Source organism: Nannospalax galili, unplaced genomic scaffold, assembly GCF_000622305.1.
Source record: "Nannospalax galili isolate Female #2095 unplaced genomic scaffold, S.galili_v1.0 scaffold454, whole genome shotgun sequence".
In the NCBI taxonomy this organism is placed as follows: domain Eukaryota; kingdom Metazoa; phylum Chordata; class Mammalia; order Rodentia; family Spalacidae; genus Nannospalax; species Nannospalax galili.
This window is the reverse complement of record NW_008334929.1, coordinates 2,310,338-2,331,834: the sequence shown is the minus strand read 5'-3', so window position 1 is coordinate 2,331,834 and position 21,497 is coordinate 2,310,338. Positions and strand designations below refer to the sequence as shown.

General features: G+C 41.1%; 1 protein-coding gene across 3 annotated transcripts in view; it reads left to right on the top strand.

The window, feature by feature from the left end:
- Cpne8 (copine 8) overlaps positions 1-21,497 on the top strand; it is a 210,050-nt gene that overhangs the window by 99,050 nt on the left and 89,503 nt on the right. The window lies entirely within an intron of this gene.

Here is a 21,497-nt window from a genome sequence, read left to right as displayed (position 1 = left end):
ATGTCTTGTCATAAGATACATGAAAACATGGCATTAGTTGATGTGGTTCACAGTGCAGATGATGAACAGTTTGTGTCTACCTCAGGCCCCACTGTCTCCCTGGCCCCCTTCCCCACACCCTGGCCAGGCACTTGTTCAACATGGGATTGCTTTTCACAATGCTCCTCATGGCTGGGATAGAACTGGGATCTTCAGGTTCTCCTACTTGCAGACTTTGCAGTCTTGGTAAGGACTCTAGCAACCCTTCCTGTCCTGTTGGGTGCATACTTCTGAACCACCAACAGGGACCGCTGGAGACAGACAATGCACATTAAATAAACAAAATTGACTCATCTTGAATTTTAGAATTCTTTCTGTGTCCCAAATGTTATTAATCTTAAATAGCATTATCCAAGTGATTTAGCATTTATTTACTAATTTGCTTTAGATTAGAGATTTGTTTTCTAATTCGTTTCCCATTTATATTCTAAGTTATTCAAATATTCCCTTGTTCACTTCCCTTTAAACAGCCTAGTTTAAATCATTTTCTGATAAGGTATTCAGAGTAATTTCTTCCAGCTTTGTAATTGCAATTGTGTTATCTTATCTCCTCAGACAGTTTTTTAAAAATGGATAATAATTGTAAAATATGAGGATTTAAAAAAGACAAATGAGTATTCCAAATGATTCGTTAATCAAGCCTTTGATGACCAAGCTAGGTTTGTTACAGGCAAAGGTTCTTGTATATAGCCATGAGTCTTATTAAACAGTCATAATTTTAAAAAGCTTAAACTATTTTATTTCTGGGCCCTAGTTATGGTTAATTTTTCATTTTTTGAGAAGATGAAATTATTATTTTTAAATATCTTATAAGAACTAAATTGAAATGATTTGAAGTTTATGTTCATAAACTTTTACTTTAGGTTATTAGCAGTTCAAAATTTCTGCAGTTTTCTGAAGACTTCTGTTGGATTTAATCTTTGAGCAGCCATAGTTATCAAATCTTAATTATCATGTATTTTTTTGGTCTTTTTCCCTAACGCTCCTGAAATAAGTCTTCTGCTGTTCAGTCTGTCCGCGGTCTTTTCTGGGTCCCTGTGACTCAGGGCTCCTCTCTCTAGATGTTTATTATATAGCATCACTCCACTCAGCAGTGCATTTTCCCATGCCATGAGATTGAGTCCAATTTTCCGTGTGACAGTGTTGGAGCCTTTCTTTGTCCGTGTTTAGAAAGCTCAGCGACAGACTAGCAAAGTCCTGAAAATGATGGTGTCAGCTTCAGTTTAGAAGGACTGCTGTTGCTATTTGTGGGGGGAACGTGCATTAAAAACCTTTGTATTTGTAAACCTTACACAGTTGCTTCTGTCTGAGAAGATGGGGTAAGAATCCAAGGATGAGTGACAAGAAAATAAGATTCTCACTCCAAGGAAGAGCAAGTGGTGATGAACCAGCTGCTGCTTTGGCTAAAGGATGTAGAAGGGGAGAAGCTTATAGAGCAGCAGCAGCAGCAGCAGCAGCAGCAGCAGCAGCAGTAGCAGTGAGCTAAGCAGTCATCTTGGGTGGAGCATGAAGGGAGGTTCTGAGTAGGGCCAGTCACCATCTGGACAGCTGTGAAGGGCACCAGGACAGGACTACAGGCACTGATGCTTGAAGACCATGCTAGGGTGTGGTTGTGGACACAGGATTCCCAGGTGTAACACAGGGTTCAAGGACAGAACCAGGTGGGTGTTGAGGCTCAATAAGAGGAATGTAGAGAGAGGGACAAAGCTGAACAGAAGCTCAAGGATAAGACAGAACCAAGACAGAAGAGGGCCTAGGGGCCCTTGAGGCTGCTCTCAGTGTTGCCTGTTGATATGTCTCCAGTGTGCATTTATCTATGTTGTACCTCTGAGTGCGTGTGGACATCACGTATCACTGTGAGAGGAAGAGGAGGGCTAGGAGAAGGAGAAGAGCTAGTCTTGGAGGTGAAAAAAAAATTTACAGTGAAAAAATATGTTTTTATTGTGAAGCATTTTGCACAAGAAGATGTCAACTTTGAGATAAATTTTGATTCTTAAAATTGTCTTTGACTGTGACTATTTTCTTGACTATAAACATCTCTACAAATTAGTTCAATAGTTTTGTACTTTTTAAGTATTTTTTAAATATTTTATTTACTATTTTTATTTTATGTATATGAGTGTATTGCCTGCATGTATGTGAGTGCAACTGTGTCGTGCAATGCCACGGAGCTCAGAAGAAGGTTTTGATTCCCCTGGAACTGGAGTTAAGGATGGTTTGTAGCCACCATGTGGGTGCTGGGACTTGAACCTGGGTCTTCTGCAAGAGCAGTCAGTGCTCTTAACTGCTGAGCCATCTCTCCAGCCCCAAATTTTATGCTTTATTTTAGTGGGATGAATACTGTCCTGGAATCAGAGGGGATATTTACTACAGTAAGCAAGTGAGGAGATAACAATTTAGCTCACCTCCAAGGTCTACCCCTGATCCATCGGCCAGATAGCTTTGGTTTGTGCTGAGGCAGCAAAGCACACACATGGGGATGCAGAACCCTCACTTTATAGCTGACAAATAAAAGGAAGAGGGGAAGACCACAAGGTCCCACCATCTCCGTGAAGGCGTGCTATGATAACCTAAAGACCCTACCAGGCACCATCTCCCAGGATTGCCACCCTGGAAACCGAACATCTTTAATATGTGGACTTAGCAGACACTTAAGATCCAAACTATAGCAGGATTTATTTTTATAGCTGGAGGTTACACTCTTAAGATGAACAATTTGATCTAGAGAAAAATAGATAGTGTTTGTAATGGAGAGGAGCAAACCTGAGATTTGGTGGTGATAGAACTGAGATTCACCATTTGTTGAGTTTATGATCTGTTCAAATTACTTTAAATTCCTCAGATCCAGATTCTTTTTTGAAGCACCTTAATTATACAGTTTTAAGAGAGTTGCTGTAAGAAGTAGCAGTCCTTTACATGGAAGATTTGTCATAGAGAATACCGGATTTAATAAATACCAAGGTAATGGCAAATACTGTTACTGTTATTGCACACATCTAATATTTGTTGTATTAAGTCAACCACTTAATAACCTTTTCCCTAGTCCCCTTCTTCCTGTCCTTCCTTCCTCCCTTGCCTGTCTTTTTTTCTTTTTTTCCCTGTTAAGGCAGAAATTTACCAAGCATAGAGAAAGGACAGTCATAAACCAAACTTGATTTTGTTATGTGAGAAATATTTACGTGTTTTGTCTGTTTTCAGTGTGTAACTGAATACCAAATTGGGAACTAGGATAGAGTTCTGTTTTCTATTAATTTGTATTTTATAAGACAGTTTTCTTTTTTGGAAACGTCCTGAATTTCTGCAGTATCAGATGTGTGTTTTTATCTAATTGCAAAAAACCTCAAGTTCAGTGTCAATTAAGAACTATTATAATTTTTAATTTATAAAGATCCCACAGATATATATACATATTTATAATATTCATGCGTGTGATGCTTAGTTTTAATTGTCAGCGTGACGCAATCTAGAATCACTTGGGCGAAAGGCCTCTGAATGCCTGTGAGGGGTTGTCCTCACGTAAGTTAACTGATCCACTGTGGGAGGCACCATTGCTGGACAGTATCCAAAAATTTTTATGCTCTATAAAGACCAAGGTTGGAAAATTCTGGTTTCGTTTTTTTATGTCTTTCACAAACTTGTGAACCTTACATGTAACAGAAGTTTAATAAATATTTACCTAACCACTTTCTTACACTCATTTTTGTACATGAGCTCATGCTCTAGAAAGATCTCCAGAAATAAAATCATTTATTTCAAAGAAACAGGATGTTCACGGTGGTACACAGCTTGTTTCTTTGTTCAACTCAGAAACTACAGATACAGCTAAAGTTGTGCAGATTAAAACTCTTCTGGCCTAAAATGATTCAGCCAGTTATTAGAAATTTGGACAAAACAAATGGATTTTCATAAAAATAGCTTTGAATACCACTGTCAGAGACAAGTCCCACATAGTCAGTCTGTCATTCCTTTGTTCTTATGAGGCTTGTGTGTAACTCCTCTGACCTGCCAGTGAAGAAAGGAACACAGTAATGTTGCTGTTCTGAGCAAATCGTATACTGGTCAGATTTTTTTTTAACTTCTCTGTCAGATACAATCTGTGTTTACTAGATGTCTTAGGGATTTTGTAAAAAAATATTTAACCTAACCAATATTTATTGAGTACTGACTGATTATGGTCTAGAAACTGTTAGAACCAAGTGTAAATGGTGAAAACATGGGGTTTTTCTTGATTTCAGTCAGTTTACCACGGATGTCATTAAATAATTGCATAAATAACTATAATTGCATATTTATATAAGTCATGTGGAAATTAGATTATTAGCTTAGCCCAGAATATACTGCCCATTTTTAGTATTCTGAATTTTATCATAAATATGGAAGAGAATCTCAGACTTTTGTTCAAGATATTCATTCACTTTGGTTTGGAGAATGTGTGTTAACAAAAACAGAGCTTGGATCCAGGAAATGAGGAAAACAGACAACTGAAAATATATTCTTAAGGTTAATTTCACAAGGGTGGGTTGGTAATGGTAAGTGAAGAAGATTTCAGAAACGCCCTTCAAGTTTCTTGTTTGAATCACTGGATACAGTGTTCGGATAAGAGAAATGCCAGCAGTTTGGGGATGGCCACTCTGGTCAGCAAGCTGTGGAAGCAGATGGGGCACATGCTGGAGTTGCAGATATTTGTTCTTGCGCAGAGGGAAGGGGTTTGCAGGGTGCCGTCCTCTGTCCTAGTCCAACCTTGCTGCATTTTAAAATCCTACTGCCAACATCATGACTGGAGGAAACGATATGTGAAATATTATTTCAGAGGATGGATTATAAAGTAGTTACTACACATCTTTATGGACTGAATAGATATTCTGGGTGTCAACTGACTTTAATATCAGGTGAATTTCTAAAAGGTAACAATTTCAATAGCGTTCAGTGATCATAGTAGATAAAGCTTTTCAGAGAAATTATGGTTTCTTTTACATAGAAACTCATGACTGTTTTCTTCAGTCCCACCTTCTTGTGTATGACTGAATTTGATGGTTGTAGGATCCAAACTACAGGTAAAACTTTAGTTCAGTGCTTAAGCAAACTTAACACATATGGAGAGATCATCAGGGGCCAACCTTGGAACATAAGCCTTGTTTTGACCTTGTAGCAGAAGACACAGACTCATAAACTCACCACTTCTTAAGGAAATTAGAAAGCAAACTGAGTAAGCAACATGGTTTACTTAGAGTTGAGCCAAACCTAGGAGAGAAAGACTAGTTTCCTCTCCCCGTTTGGTAGAAGTTGCACGATTTTACAGCAAAGATGGAACAGAGGCAGGAAACGTGCATGTGCTAATTTGTCAGCACCGTGAAATCTTGTTTCTCCTCTGGCTACACCAGCCTTCAGCCACGAGGCTTACATGTTTCTTTAGCTCCTCTCCTGATTGTTACAACCTTAGTCTGAGCCATAACCAAATGAAGAAAGGAATGTTTGCAGGAAAGGGCAGCCTCTGTTCTTCAGTTGGGTCTTAGTCATTGAAGCAGAGAAAGGGGTCGATGGATAGCGATCTTATGCAGTCTGTTGCGGTGATACTCGCTTCCTCCTTAGAAGCATCTTTAGCCCCCTGTGGGCGACGGGCAATTGTCTTTACTCCCGTGTATCAGAGGAAGCAAAGACTCTGAAGGGCCTGCGCTGCAAAGAGATGCCTTTTGACTTCTGAACCTGTTTGCTTAACCACAGCAGCACATAGCCTTCAACAAATCATAGGTTTCTTTAAAGAGGCTGTAAAGCCTCATTTTATTTGGGGCATGTAAAAATTGTTGCTGGAAAACAAAGGACCTCTAGAGTGCAAGAAGAGCTTTCCAGGAATATTGATTCTGACTCTTGTCTCCTTCCCGTTCCTCCCGTCCCCTCTTCCTCAAGTGCAGTCTATTGTCCTCTCTTTCTTCAAGATAAACAGGGCTCACCTGTACCACACAAAGCTACCACAGTGTCTCGATGTGTGTGTGTGTGTGTGTGTGTGTGTGTGTGTGTTTATACAGGAAGATTACAAGGTTGAAAGGAGTTAATCCATATCGAGTTTTGGGAAGAATCAAACATGGATGACAGAATCTTCCTCCATCCATGAAATCATTTTTTTCAGTTCACAGTGTGGAGACACAGAGCTGCCTGACGCCCTCCGTTCTCATCTCTTCTTCATTTCAGTGCCACAGACTACTTGGCCTGCATCTGTCATGAGCTTCCTGTGCCGGGAAAACATGAAGAAGTTTGTGTCTTTCCAGAGTGCCAAAATTACTGAATAATACATTTACAAGGTTCAATAGCAACAATTAAGAGATAGTCCTGGTAATTTTGCCAAAGTGAACGCAGGGTCTTTTATTTCAGTCTTCATTACTAATATCAGATTTCATGCCCCCCCCAGATATGTGCATAGATGTGGTTTGGAGGATATACATATATACATATATATGTGCATAGATGTGGTTTGCAGGATATACGTGTGTGTGTGCGCACGCGCGCGTGTGCGTATTGGAATAGATGTGGTTTTCAGAATGAATTGTATGTTCGAGAGGCTGCAGCAGAGGTCAAGAGGTTTCAGAAGTGCTCTGAGTGAATTGATAAGATAAGGAACGGAGCAGAGCCAGGAGGGAGCTGCTGTGGAGCTGCTGGGGTCAGGGTATGAGAGCGAAAGCTGCCGAGTCCAGCTTTGACGACACAGACAGAGCGAAGGTCCAAGAGCAGGAAACTGTGGGTTCAGGTCCAGATGCAGATGGGCAAAGAGGTGGCTGGGCAGTCTAGTAAGCTGCATCACTGCAGGGGACCGAGCCCAGGTACAGCTCCAGGGATAGTGAGGGAGCCCTCTGCTTGTTGGTCCTACACACACACCACATACACCCCTAGGTTTCAGATGACAGGTTGTGGGGCCGTGCCATTTGCAGAGTCAGGTGTCTATCACTTTCTGGGGGCCAGGTGAGGGATTGTTCCCTTTTCCTTAGTCTGCTGTGTCTGATTGGGCCTCATTTCCCTCATACAAGATGAATACACCATGTGCCCCCACTGTTTCAGTTAATCCTAACACCTTTATAAGATGGCCCTCATTCTGTCCCAGGACTGAGTCATTTACCAATCTGTGCTGGATGCGTGGTGCCTGACAGATGCTGTAATTTCTGGGTCCTTCTGGGGCTGCAGTCATCTTCCCTCAAAATGAGGAAAGCAAAGCCTTCTAGGGTTGGGCATGGTCTGAAAAGCTACTGTTTATGTAATATGGAGTAACTTGGAGCAGGGCATAGCCGGGTCTCAATGCCATACCCTCAAAAACATTTTTCAAAATTCCCACTGTCTGGCTCAGATCATAGTCCTTGGAGGAGGAAGAGGAGGAGGAGGAGGAGGATTAAACACATTGCCATTTTTATTTATACTATTAGATAAAAAGGATTGTATATTTAGACTTCATTGGGTCTCAGTGCCATTCTGGCGTAGGTAGATGCACAATGCACCAGAGTCTGTGAGACTATACTCCAGGAAGTAGAGACCTTGGGTGATCAGAGAGCATGTTGACTGCTTTGAGAGCAGTATGTAATCACAGAAACAGCAGTTGGAAACAGTAGTTGACTCTCTCTCTGAGTCAGCTCTGAGGAAGGATTCCAAACACACAGCTCCTTGGGAAACTGGAATTTTCAAGTAGACTCCATTCCGATGCAGGTGTTTACTCATTAGTGAGCTTCTTCTGCAGCTGACAGCATTGGTGAGCTGCTTCTGCAGCTGACAGTGTTAGTGAGCTGCTTCTAGCATTGTGGTGAAGGTCCCATCTCCCCTCCTTTCAGAATACATTTGTTTCCTTGTTTGTTTGCTGTAAATTCTCTATTCTCTTCTTAAACACATTCTCAAGCACAAAACCAGAAAGTGGACTCAGCAGGACACAAAGGAATGAGCAGCTGTTGTTCTGCCATCTTCGTTCTTTTGTGAAGACAGGACACACACAGCATGTCAGGGCAAAGCTCCTGAGCTTCTGGCACAGTCCAAAGGCTGAATGCCCCCCCATGACCTCATATAACAGTTGCAGAAAAACAAGAGGAGGCTGTTATTGTACAGGTCTGTTGAGTTTGTGAATGTTAGTAATTCAAAATGTGGTAATTGAAGTAAATATTCCACATATTTACTTCAATGATAGTTACATTTATATGCATTTTAATATAATTTTAATTGAGTTCTTGTGAATTTTAATAATAGTGTCATATTTAGATCCCCTTCCCTATATGCACTGCCCTTATCACCCCCACGCAGCCCCAATGTCATGTACTCTGTATATATGTATGTATACATGTGCGTATGTGTGTGTGTGTGCGTGTGTGTGTGTGCGTGTGTGCATGTGCGTGTGCGTGTGTGTGTGTGTGTGTGTGTGTGTGTGTGTATTAAGACCTATAGAAGCAAATTTGTGTTCCCTAATGCCTTTGGTGTGAGTCCATCTGCTGGAGCCTGGTCAGTCTATCACGAGTTTCACATTTAAACGAGCCTGACACACTTCTTCCCAGTGGCCATGGGTTGCCAATAGTTCTCAGGTAGGGTTGGGGTTTCATACCCACTTCCCCACATCTCTGCTGGGATTTTGTCTGGCTTGAGCTTACATGGGACCTGTGCATGATGTCACCATGGCTGTGAGTTCATATGAGTAACTGCCCAGCTTCCTTGAAGACTCTGATTCCTTATGATCATCCACCACCTCTGGTTCTTATACCCCCCCCCCCCCCCGCAATGACCCCTGAGCCTTGGGAGGCAGAAATTTGATATAGGTGTTCTACGTAGGAAAAAGCACTCTGCAGCCTCTTGTTCTCTGCACATTGGTCAGTTGTGGGTTTCGGTGTTAATCACCATCAGCAGTATAAGGAAGCTTCTCTGACAGGGGTGAGAGTTGACAGATGCCTAAATCTATGAGTATACCAATAAGTCATTAGAAGTCAGTTTACCATATCTATTTAGAGAACAGTATCAGGCTCTCCCTTATGGCCTGTGACCTGTGTAGCCTCAGGTTCCTAGCTCTGGTATGGGCTCCGTGCTTTGAAGGTAACCTTAAATCCATTCAGATTGGTTGGTTCCTTTCACAATATTCATGCCACTGTTGCACTGGTTGGCATATCTTGCCAAGCTAGTTGTTGTTGTAGCTTGCAGGATTCACAGCTGGGTAAGGTTGATGATAAATTTTCTCTTCAGGTAGCACGCATAGCACCTTCCAGAACTATAAAAGCTAGTCAGTAGAGTCTGAGTAACCAGTGTTGTTTGAGGGTCTAGGAGACTCCTGATCAAGTTCAAAGGGTGGAATCCATTCCTGGTATTGGGCTTTTACTTTGCAAGCCTATGGTATCTAGTAGGGGCACTGCCCCCCACATTGCAACTTCTTTTAATATTTTTTCATAATGCTTATGCATACTTTAAGAAGCTTCTGTAGTGGGAGTTTTCCACATGGAGTTGTCTAGAGGTTTTTAATGTTGGTTGTCCGTCCCTGGACTCCCTCCTCTGCCCTGCCCTTCCACCGCCCACCCCATTTAACCTTTTGTACTCTGTTGCTCCTCTTTTCCCCCTTTGTACCACTGCATTCTACCAGCTCTCTCAGGAAGCCACTCCCAGGATCACTTACTAGTTTCCTGACCTCTGAATGTTCAGATTGAAAAATGAGTATGTGAGACTTTAAAGCTAGCATCCAGAGATGAGAGAGCATGTTAATGTCCTTGATCCATTTGGAGTTGACTTTTGCGCATGGTGAGCAATACAGATGTAGTTTCATTCATCTACATACAGCTATTCAGTTTGACCAAGACCATTTGTTGAACGTGCTGTGTTTTCTCCACTGTGTCTGTGGCTCCTTTGTCAAAATTCAGGTGGCAGTAACTGCATGAATTTAAATCCTGCTCCTCTCTATTCCACTGATTCAGTGCATCCACTTTAATGCCAGTATTATACTATTTTATTATTATAGCTCTGTAGTATAATAGGAGATGATTTTGGATGATAATGCATCCAGCAATTTTGTTGTTTAGGATTTTTTTGGTAATTCTGGATTTTTTGTGTGTTTTCACATGAAATTTGAGATTATTTTTTCAGTTTCTGTGAAAAATTGTATTGGAATTTGGTAGGTATTGCATTGAATTTGTAGATTGCTTTTGGTGGGATGGCCATTTTGACTATCAATCCTACTGATCACAGACATTCAGAGGTCTTTCCATGTTTGATTTTTGATCTGATAGTTTCTTTTATGAAATTGGTTGCCTCTTTGTTGCAGATCTGTTTAGGATTGTAATATTTTCTTGTTTTATTTTTACTTTAATGAGTATTAAGTGACCTTCCCTGTCTCTTTTAACTAGTTTTAGCTTGAAGTCTATTGTGTCCTCTATCTGAAGAGCTGTACCTCTTTGATTTTTAGCTCCATTTGCTTGGAATATGTTTTTCCATCCGTTTCCCTACAGTGGTATGGGTTATTGTTAGTGAGTTGTGTTTCTTGGAGGCAGCAAATTGATGGATCCTGTTCTCTAAACCAATTACTTAGTCTGTATCTTTTTACTGAAGAGTTGTGACCATTAATATTGAGAGCAATTATTGAGCGGTATTTATCAACCCCTTTACACTGGCACTGTAGTGCTGTGTTCTTAGACCTTTTTTGGTTGACTGTTCCGGGATAATTTATTTAATCTTTGTGCCCTTTTGAGACTGTTTCATCTCCTCTTGAGACTGAAGTAGTCCATCAAGTGCTCTCTGTAGAGATGGTTTGTGGACATAAATTCCTGAAATCTGTTTTTATCATGGAAAGTGTTCCGTCTTCCTTCAATTACAAGTACTGGTTTGTTGGCATAGCAGTCTGGGATGGAGCCTGTGTCCTTTCACGACTTGTGTGGTCCAAGCCCTTCTGGCTTTCACAGTCTCCACTGAAACATGAGCTGTTGTTCTGGTGGCCCTGCCTTCACATGGGATCTTTTCTTCTCACATTTTTTTCATCATTCTGTACATTTTGTTTTGACTGTTATATGACATGGGTATTTCTTTCCTGGTCCTGTTTGCTTGTTGTTCTTTTATCTTCTTGTTCCTTGATAGGTATCTCTATCGCTAGATTTGGGAAATTTTCTGTGCCTTCTCCTTCTAAGCCTATAATTTTAGGTTTGGTCTTTTTTACAGTGTCCCAGAAGTCTTGCATGTTATGTTCCTGGGTTATTTTAGATTTGACATTTTTGTTGATTGAATCATCCATTTCCTCAAGCTTGTCTCCTAGACCCGATACATTCTGTTCCTTTTCCTCCACTTCCTTTTTCCTTCCTTCCTCTAAGTTTTTTGAGTTTGAGTTCCTGCGTTATTTTATTTCAGGTTTCAGTTTGGCTTTTCTTCAGAGATTCTATATCTTTAATTCTAATTTAATGTTTTGAATTATTTAGTTATTTCATTCAATTGTTTGCATTTTCATGATCTTCATGCAGTCTTTTATCCATATCCTCTTTGAGTTTCTTGAACATGTTTATGACTGCTGTTTTGGAATCATTGTTCTGTGCTTCTGCTAGGTCGCCATTCTTAGGAAACAGTATGATAGGGGCTCTCATTTCTGTAGAGATTTCTGTAGGTACCCTCGGGGTGCTTGCAACAGTCCTCTCCTTTGGCCCCGTGTAGGCCTTGGAGCCCTGGGTGACTTCTGCCTTTGGTCTCCCTCCCCCTTGTTTCCATGACACGTCTTTTCTTGCTTTGCTCTCAACTTTTCCTGGGGGAGTCTTCATGTTTCCTCCTAGGCTCCAGAATAGAGTTCTGTATTTGCATTTTGTTCCTCCCCCAGCACCCCTCCAACTCCTCCATGACCCCACTCACTGTCAAGCTCTTATCCTCTTCTTTGATTTTTATTGTTACATATACATATATGTGTATATATATATGTATATATACACATAATGCAATGAGTCCATTTATTGGTGCTCATATATACCTGTGTTTACGGCCACCTACTTGGGATTAGATAACCTCTCAAGGACCTAGACCCTGGGAAAAAGTGATATTTCATCCTTCAGCATCCATTGACCTCATATAGTTCATCATCTTGAGGTGGGATCCAGTGAAATTTCTCCCACCCACGTTGGCATGTCAACTGGTTTTGTCGTTATGTAGATCTTGTTAGACTACCACATGATGGTGATTTCATTGGCAAAGCTTCTCTAGAATGCATTAACTATCAGCAGGTGTCTTGTCCCCCTGGCTTTTACATTCCTTCCACCCCTTCTTGCACAGTTTCCCTGAGCCTGAGGAGTAGAGGTGTCATTATAAATGTATCACTTAGGGCTGACATCTCACAGTCATTTGTCCTCTTCATTTACCAGCTGTGGAGCTTCATAATAGTCTCCATCTGTTACAAAAAGAAGCTTCTTTGATGAGTGCTGAGAGGTGCACTTGTCTGTAAATATAAGGATAGATTTAGAATACAGTAAGAAATTATTTTTGGTTCAGGGGAGTGACAGAAGTAGCTCCTTCTCTAGGGGCTGCGACCCCTCCAGCCATGTGTTCTTAGCTGTGTTTACAGGGCCATGCATGAGTTCCCTCCCATTGAGCTGCTTTTAAGTCCAAATAGATAGCTGTTGATCACCCCACAATAAAAGTGCCACTATTGTACCAATAAAGATTGCCATTTGGTTATTGTTGTGGATTCATAGGCTTTACAGCTGGGTAGGATCATTGATTGGTTTTCTCCCTTGGCAGCTTGCATATCATATTCAGATACTATGAGGACTATTCTTCAGGGATGAGGCTTTCATATCTGTTCTGGCTCCATGGCTTCAAGTCCTGTGTCCAACGTATGCCATGTCTTTAGCAATATCTTACCTTCAAGTTCTGGGAGGAAATCAAAGGCTGTGGTCTGTATTATTCTGGGAGCCTCTTAGACTACTCTTACCAACAAATCAAAGAGAGGTTTTCCCATGTCTGGCGCTGATTTTTCTTACTTAGTCTTCAGCACTCACATTGATATGTGTATTTTTTCCACAGACTTCTTAAATACTAGTTTCCCTTTGGTTTTTACATCACCTAAGTATTATTTATCTTTTTTCTTCTCTCTTCCCCTTTATAACTCCCACTTCTGTTCCCAATTAAAGTATCCCCCATTTTACCCATTTTACCCTTTGATAAAGCCTATCTCCTACTATCCCCCTTTCTTTAGCCCCTGCTTCCCCCCCCGCCCCCTGCCCCATGGTTCCTTTCTGTTTTCCTGGCTTCTGGGGTTACATCAGGAAATATACCCACATCTAAGGATTTGGAGCTAGGATCCGCAGATAAGAGAGAATATAAATCATTTATTTTTCTGACCCTGAGTTACCTCATTTAGTATAACAATTTCTAATTCTATCCACTCACCTCAGATTTCATGATTTCATTTTTCTTTATGACTGAATAGAAGTCCATTTTCATTATCCATTCATCTGTTGAGGGACAATTAGTTTGTTTCCATTTCCTAGCTATTATGAAAAGCCCAGCAATCAACATGGCTGAGCAAGTGTCTCTGCAGTAGGATAGTGAGTCTTTGGGTCTATGCCAAGGAGTGGTATTGCTGAATCATTTGACAGTTGCACTTTTAGTTTTTCAGCATTCTCCACACTGCACCCATTTGCACTCCCACTAGCAGTGAATAAGGGTTCCCTGTTCCCCACATCCTCACCAGCATTTGTTGTCATTTATTTTCTTGACATACAATTTATTTTAATGCCATCCAACCCCAGGTTCTTCCTGTACCTCCTCCCAGACCTACTCCTTACTTTCCCCCCTCCCAAATTGATGTCCTTCAAAAAAATTTTTTTTAATAACCCCCCAAGTCCAATCTGTGGTAAACATATACTCATACCTGTGGGGCCTGCCACTGGAGTGTTTGACCTACCAGAGGGTCACGCTCTTACGATAATACTGTCTCTGTCTACCCCAGAGCCGTCAGTTGCCAGTAGCTCCTCAATTAGGCATAGTGGCTCACGAATCCCTCCCCACTCCATGCTAGAATGCTAACTAGTTTGTTCTTGTGCAGCAACCACAGCTGCTGTGAATTCATGAGTGCACGTCAAGATGTCTGGAACGCGTTAGTCACGATATGGTCCTCCCCAGCCTCTGAGCTTATAACCATTCTTCTCCCACGTCTCTGAAGGTCCCTTGATTGGAGGGTGCTTTCAGCACCCCATTTGTGGCTGAGCACTCCGCTGACACCTACTCTCTACACTTTGATCTGTTATGAATTTCTGCATTAACCATGATCAGCTGTACAAAACTTCTCTGATAAGGTCTGAAAGCTGCACGAATCTATGGATACAGAGATAAGGATTTAGAGGGCAGTTTGATACTGTTCCCACTTAGCAGAATAATAGTAGTAGGTTAACTCCTGGGGCCTGTGAGCTCCCCAACCACAGGTTCTTGGTCAGATTTACAGTGCCAGGCGTGTGTTTCCTCCTGTGGATCTGTCCTTAAATACAACCAAAAGCAATTGGTTGCACCTATAACATTCATGCCACTATTGCCCCATGGGCATATCGTGTCAGTCATTGTAGTAGCTCAAAGCATTCACAGCTCACTGAGACTGTGGATCATTCCATGTGAATTTTTTACCCTTTACCCACTTAAGAACTAGCCCTTTTTAGAGCTTATGTTCCCTCCCTCAAACACCCTCACCTTCGGAATTTCTTACTGAGTTCAAACTGGTTCACACCATATGCCAAGTTGATACATATATATATATCCCTGATGAAATAGACTGATTTGGCTTGAAGGTGGTTTACCCACTTAAGAACTAGCCCTTTTTAGAGCTTATGTTCCCTCCCTCAAACACCCTCACCTTCGGAATTTCTTACTGAGTTCAAACTGGTTCAAACCATATGCCAAGTTGATACATTTTGTATTAAAATATATCCTTTAATTCCATTACCTTTGCAGGCAAACAGCTAAGTTCCCTGTTAGCTGCCTACTGGGCCTCACTATGGGTGTCCCTTTGGCTCTGTGTCATCTGCACCCTCTCCCTGTCCCCATTTAGTGACCACATTGCATTTCACACCCAATTTCAGTACAACCTCCTGCTGTATTTCTTGAACAAGAAATGAAGCATCAGAAGCCAACTGGCTTTCACTATGCCATTTTATCTTCCATTTAAATACCTGCAATGGATACTGTATACCTGACCCAATATATATTGAGAGCAGGTAATTTATTTTGATAAAGACAGAGCTCCCTCCATAAGCTGTTGTACAATGTTGCACATTTTAAATTTTAATTATTATTTATAATAATATATAAATACAGTAAGAGTAAATAATAATTACCATTATTGGTTATTTTTATGAGTTCTCTTAACTTCCCATCTAAATAGTCTTATTTTAAAAAATAAGCTTTATCGTGTATATTTAAAGTATGTGACAATATGGACATGTGTAGGTAGTGAAAAGAGTGAAGCAAATTCGTATTTTCTAATCACACACAGTTACATTTGTATGTGTGTGAAAATCAGCTAAAATCTCAACTGTCATGCGCCTAGTATCAATAAGGTTCTCTGCTGTAATCTTTGTGTTGTGGGATGGATCTCTAAGCCAGGTTTCTTGTATGTCCTTGGCTTTGTATTCCAAGGCCCTATCTTATTCACCTTGAAGATCACTGTTTTGTTTGCTTACTGCTTTTGAGTTTATTTGTGATTCTCCCGGTGAGATAATGCAGCAGTTTTCTTCACCATGCCTGGCTTGTGCACTTAGCACCGTGTCCTCCAAGCACATGTACACAAATGGACCCAGTGATTATTGGGCTGAATTTAGTCCATTCTGTCTGTGTTCCACCTTGTCCTCCACTGTTCCTCTGCCAGTGGATGCTTAGGATGCTGCTGTAGTTTGGCTATTGAATAATGCTGCCATGGGCATGGTGCACAGGGATTTTGTTTTTTAAGCTTTTACAATTTTTATTAGAGTTTTAAAGAAAAAGAAATCCTCAGAGCAGGCAAGCTGGTAATCTTGGCAGCTGCCTTAAGAAAGAAAGACAGGAGGCCATGCAGGTTTGGAGCCTGCCTGGGAGGTCAGACACGTGGCTGACTGGGGCTGGGAGAAGGAAGCTCCAGAGAAAGTAAAGAAATACAAGATGCTAGGGCAGCCCACAGCCTTCATGCTTAGTAAGAAAGGCATGAAGAAGAAAAGGGGAAATTATGCTTCCCTGAAGAATTCAGGGAAGTGGGCAACTCACAGACTATATGGCTATAGCCAGGAAGTTCTGTCCCGTAGGCAGGATTAGGGCAGGAAAAAGAAGTCACTATCTCATTAACTCTGCCAGTCTATTTTTCATAACTGTCTTTGTAGGGGTGGTCCTATGACCAGATGATTGACAAGTTAAACTTACATAAAATGGAGGTGCTCACGTATTATTGTCCCCACTGGCTCTGGGACATAAGTTAACTCTTTGACTTGTTTTGATTTTGAGGCTCATGTTGGATCCTTAGAACCCTAATTTTGATGGCATTTGAACGCCTCTTGATCCATCCGGTTAGACAATTTAGATGGCATGGACCCACTGTAAAGGCTACCGGGAGTATTACCAGATGCCCAGGAAAACTCAATTACACCTGAATTGTTGATGTAAAAACAGCAATCCACCTAAGGCCATGTATGAGCCATTTTCCTTTAGGAACAGTAGGTCCAGCCCCCTTCTGTTCTGTAGCATCATCTTAACTAGGGAGTTAATTTGTCTCTCCAACTGCCTGATGGAGTCCTGTAGACATCCAATATCTCTGTCTATCTGAGAGCTTAGAAGCCTAAAATTTTTATTGCCCATGGCTAGAGTGGCGCCACCCGAGGCATCAGAGCCTGCAGTGCCTGTTTTCACAAGGACTGACGGCAGGACTTCTCTTGGCCCTTGAGAGACCTGGGCTAAGGAGAAGTGTTTCTGCCCTTTCTCTCTGCTGTAGAGATAATCCTGGGGGAGTATGCACATGTATCCATGGTGAGAGTCCCATTCTAGCTGTTCTGTGGTCAGGCACTTAGTAAGACTGAAGGGTGCATGGGGGTTTTTATGAGATGATGGTTTATTACCTTTGAGTATCCACTTAGTTAATTTCTTTAGATACTGTTTTCAAAATGGCTGTGCCCATGTATACTCCCAACAACATAGAAGAGTACTCTTATTTTTTTATTTTTGATATTGCTGTGCAAATGAGTGTGAATTGCTACCGCACAGATGTTTAGATTTGCATTTGTCTGATGATTAATGGCATTGAGTACATTTTCACACACTTTGGAGAAAGGCTTTCTCTACGCATTTTTCATTCTATAATGTCCTTGATTTATCACTGAATAGTAAATGCTTTTTATAAATTTTGGGGAAAATATATACTCTGTATCTGATAAGATCAACACTACAAAATTTGTAAAAGTCATCAAGTTGACTCTATGCTTGGATTTTTTTTCCCATTTTCCTCCTTAAACTTTGTTACGTCTAGTTGGGTGTGATGGCACATCCCTTTGATCCCAGCACTTAGGAGGCAAAGACAGGTAGATCTCTTTGAGATTAAGACCAGCCTGGTCTACATAGTGAATTCCAGGCCACCTGGGGCTACAGGGAGACCCTGTCTCAAAAACAAGCAGAAAGACAGCAAAAATAGAACAAAACAAAACAATGTGGTTATGTATTACGTACACTTACTATTACGTACAATGTATAATATTTATAATATTATAAATCTGTCATTGGTTCTGAGCTTATTGTTTAACAAAGTCTAACATTTTTTTCTTTGAGTGCTTTTTGTGATATTTTAAAATAATCTCGTATTTTCTTTTAATGTGAGAATGTTTTAGGATGTAATTTGAAGACAAACTCAGGTAGAGAGGATCTAAAGTTACCAGGCATGTGATCATGAGCTAAAACTGCATTCTTGATTTGAAGTTTGGGTACCTACTGGGTCAGCAAATCCAGCTGATCATAAATTGTTATGGAAGCTTTCATCTCTTATTTATCACGAAGTCTAGGCAAGGACTTACTTTCTTGGTCTCTGTGATAGTTCTTCTTCACTGTCTACTTGGCAGGATCCAGAGTCACCTAAGAGACAAACCTCAGGGCAGTCTAAGAGGTATGTCTAAATTGGGTTAATTGAGGTGGATGTGGGTGGCTCCATGTGCTGGGGTTCCAGACTTAATACAAACCGGAAAGCACGTGGAGCCTGACCTTCATGTCTGCTTCCTGATAGAAGATTCAGTGTGAGCAGCTGCCCCACACTCCTGCCACCATGACTTGCCTACCGTGATGGACTTTGCCCTCCAATGTGAGACAAATTAAGCCCCCTTTCCTTAAGTTGCTTTTGTTGATGATGTGTCACAACAGTGAGATAAATAACTAATGCAGCCATTGGGGGCTTTGTTTGCAATTCCTGCTAAGGTCAATTCCTGCTACTCAGTGCAAGCCAGCTTTTTGTTGAACTCCTCACTCTGTAACCCTCTCCTTCTGTGGCTCTCTCTCTTCCGTACACTCCAAATTAGTGCTCCTTAAATCCATTCCACTCGTGACACCTTTAATCCTGAGAAATTATGTGACTCCAGGCATATGAGGTGGCCACGCGTGTTGTGGCTTGTTTGTTTTTATGTTAAGAATTAAATCTGGGATGAATAATTGAGCCTGTAGGGTACGGAGCAGCTTCAACAGCTTTCAGATTGGTATGTTGATTTTTATAGCTTTCAATGCTGAGAGCTGCACTTCATGTAAATATACACAAAATAACCAGAGCATGTTTAGTGCCATTTCAGAAAATTTTAGAATGCTGTCCTAATGTGAAGACAGAATTCACTGAATAAGATTTTAAACTGGTCAGCAACTCACACAATAATTTTTTTTTAAATCAAGCATTCTAATATAACACTCTTAAAAGATGTACTAACTCAACATTTGCCTGCTAAGGAACAACAATAGGAAAGTATTGTCTTTTTTTTCCCTGTAATTAAATCATTATGTTTCTATATGAGCAGAAATACATGTTTTGTACAGTAAAATGTTGCAATTCATAATGTTGAATCTGAGCGGAAGTATTTTACGGTGTTGAATCTGAGCTGAGGTATTTTGAATTCACGGTGTTGAATCTGAGCTGAGGTATTTTGAATTCACGGTGTTGAATCTGAGCTGAGGTATTTTGAATTCACGGTGTTGAATCTGAGCTGAGGTATTTTGAATTCACGGTGTTGAATCTGAGCTGAGGTATTTTGAATTCACGGTGTTGAATCTGAGCTGAGGTATTTTGAATTCACGGTGTTGAATCTGAGCTGAGGTATTCTGGACTGCAGTGGATGGTGCTCCATTGTGTGATGGTGTGTGTAGTTCAGAGTACACATGCTGTGTGCCATGCATCATGGGAGCACCACCAAAAACACCTCAGACTCATTACACATTTGACTTTGAATTACTTTTTGGTAATTATGCATTCACAAACTTTGTCAAGTTTTCATGACCGTCACACTCTGCAATAACATATGTCACCATAAAACACAGAAGCCCAAGAGCAAAATACCCAGGTCTCAGATCTGCTTACCTTTGATTTTCATATAGAACTTTCCAGAATATACTCAGCATTTCCAGCATTTGCAGAGAGGTGTTCTCTATGACTGTTTAATTTTCTATCATGCTGAATATTTTAATCTTGAGATTCACAAAGGATAGAAAGGAAAAAAGAACCGAATTAGAAAAATTAAGTATGTTAACAAGTATGGTGTCACAGGCCTGCAATCCCGGCACTTGGGAAATGGAGGCAGGAGGCTCTAAGACCATCCTCAGGAACATAGTGAGTTTGAGGCCAACATCAAACTCTGAAAAGAAAAAGAAAGGAAAACCAGAAAAATTAAGAATGTTAAAAATAATGGAAACCATCTTCTAAGCTCTTAATCATGAGGTCCTAAAGCAAGGAACAGTCCTGACATACACAGTTTGCTTGAAGTGGAGTGAACTTGAGGTAGTCGGCAGTGATTTGTGCAAGGATGGCATTTGTAGGAGAAGCTGGAATGGTTCTCTCCCAAAGATTTTTGAGAATAGGAAGAAAGCACAGAGAAGTCTTGGAGTGAATGTAAGACACACGCCATCGTTGGACTGTGAGTTTGCCCTGTGTAGTTCCTAGGACACCGAAGGACCTTGGCTTTGACAAGCTTTCTCCCAGTTCAAAGGAACAAGAAACTTCCTTTAAAGCAGCGATTCCTTGGAGGGTTGGTGAGGGTTTATCCTGTTCCTTACACAGGTAGAGAACTGTTGGTCAGCTTCTTACCAAAATAGCCGAGGCAATTACCTCAGAGTTCTGAAGGTTTCAATCTACGATCATGTTCTGGGCCTCTGTCAATGGTAGCCTATGGGTAAGATGTCTGATGAAGCAAGCTCTCCCCACCACATTTCATGACCTAGAAGGCAAGGAGAAGAGAAGGGACCTGGACCCCACCATATTCTCACAAAGGGCAGTCTCGATGACCTTCAACCCCAGCCCTAAAAATCCACAGCACCCCACAATAGTTACACTCTAAATCAAACTCTGATACAACACTTTGGGGGAAGCTTCTCTAAGCCATAGCAGAAGCCATGGGCAGGCACATTTCTTGTATTCCCAGTTGATATTGGTCATGGTGTCATTTAAAGGTATATGAGCATAAATAAACCAGAGAATTATAGAGAGAAGGTTGGAGATTTTATTTTTCTTATGCATTTCCTTATTGATTAGGTACATTGAGCACCTGGTACAGAGATATAGTTAACTGTGGGTCAACAAGAGGTTTGTGTCAAGAATATATCAATTTGAAAAAGAAAATAAAAATTACATTCTTTTTGGACAATCTAGGAATAATGACATGCTAATTCTTATGGCGCAGACCCTACAGTAAGTGTGCAGAACAGGGTTAAAGGCAGTACTGAAGCAAACGGAGTTTCGCTGGGGGTTATAGAAGTTGGAAGTAAACAAGCTGTAGCCTGTCAAGCCTGGGGATGAGCTGGTCAAGGGCAGATGCACAACCATTTGATGACTGAACAGGGAGACACTGGGAATTGCTTCCTGAATGAGGGGGCACTGGGAGCCATGAATGAACAGGGAGACACTGGGAATTGCTTCCTGAATATGGCGGTGGAGGGCACTGGGAGCCATGAATGAACAGGGAGATACTGGGAATTCTTCCTGAATATGGCGGTGGGGGCCACTGAGAGCCATGAATGAACAGGGAGATACTGGGAACCAAGAATTTAGATCGGTTTTCATAACAGAGTTAGGAGAAACTCAACAAGAGAAAGCCTTATCCTGCATTATGTTACTTGTGTGCTCAACATGGGGGTCATGAAGAGTCTAGGGTGGAGGCCTGGCATGTTGTCTGTGATGCTAAGAAAGTATCTTCATTAGGGAATGTGGCTCTGAGGACAAACTAAAGGGAGAGGCTGGGAACGTATTCTGTTAGGGAAGAGCCCACAAGCCCACTATGAGTAGTGGGCTCTTAATGTGATTAAGTAAAACAAAGATA